This window comes from Artemia sp. Qi Xiang Cuo, unplaced genomic scaffold (genome assembly GCF_049724085.1).
Source record: "Artemia sp. Qi Xiang Cuo unplaced genomic scaffold, ASM4972408v1 HiC_scaffold_819, whole genome shotgun sequence".
NCBI lineage: Eukaryota > Metazoa > Arthropoda > Branchiopoda > Anostraca > Artemiidae > Artemia > Artemia sp. Qi Xiang Cuo.
In genome coordinates, this window is record NW_028298228.1 from 1 (window position 1) to 1,077 (window position 1,077).

General features: G+C 42.0%; 1 non-coding gene across 1 annotated transcript; it reads left to right on the forward strand.

Moving 5' to 3' along the window:
- The first annotated feature begins 746 nt into the window (after positions 1-746).
- On the forward strand, positions 747-849 carry LOC148938805 (U6 spliceosomal RNA). Its single transcript, XR_016143623.1, has one exon. It is a non-coding gene; the product is annotated as a U6 spliceosomal RNA (small nuclear RNA).
- The last annotated feature ends 228 nt before the right edge of the window (positions 850-1,077 follow it).

Consider the following 1,077-nt stretch of genomic DNA (forward strand, 5'->3'; position numbering starts at 1 on the left):
AAGCTGTACGAAAAATGTGGTTCCAGCCCGCTCTCTAGGGCTATAATGAAGGAGAAGTTGAGATAGCTGGGACACTTTCTACAGATGAAAAACTGCCAAAGATCGTCCTTTTTGGCAAACTAACTTAGGCCAACCAAAAAGCAGGTAGTTCCCGCATTGGATGGAAGGAGTTCGTAAGGAAGAATTTAAGAGAAATGAGGACTTCTCGGGACGGTCTAAAGAGGGAGTCTTTAAACAGATTGGGATGGAGGAGGAGCGTGTATTAGCCTCAGGCGGTTTAGTACTGCAGTGAGTTGTAGTAGCATATACCCAGTCGTGAGGGTAGAGTAAAGTTTTCAAATTGAACAGAAATTCTAAGAAAAAGCTGCACGATGCAATAAAACACGTCACAAGCTAAAGGACCATTGTCACAGGATGCGAACTTTGTGCACGTCTATGAATTTTGTGATTTGGACCGAATACTTGATGATTCGAATACAAGTTGATCGAGGTATCTACCTTGTATGTGAAATTTTGTGCCTTACAGAAACCAAGCCGATAAAGTCTACTTACATATTTTTTCTGCCGAAGATTTCAATTGACTCTTAACTTTGTATATTCATAAGGCCATCTTGAAATTAAGGATCCATGTCGGAAAATGACAAAAAAGAAAACTGGATACTACACGAAATTTATTAAAAACAAAAAAAAAACACTTTCTCTTTATTGGAAAACTAAGGTGAACACGAAAGTTTTGAACACTTCTCTTCCTTCAGGAGGACATATATTAAAATCGGAACGATACAGTGAAGATTAGCATGGCTCCTGCGCAAGGATGATACTGAAAATCGTGAAGCGTTCCATATTTTTATTTCAGAGCCGTCCTAGTCGAGTGGTTAGCGCGCAGGACTTGAGGCCCTTTGTCCTAGAGGACTGAGGTTCGAGTCCTGACTGCGCTGGCTATTTGGTTTGAACGCGGGTCAGTAACGTGACTCTGTAGCCTCAGCTAGAGTCGACCCAGCTCTAAATGAATACCTGGAGGAATCCAGGTGAGCGAAAGCACAGGATGGCTGTCCCTCATTTTACTTCCTGGCCAAA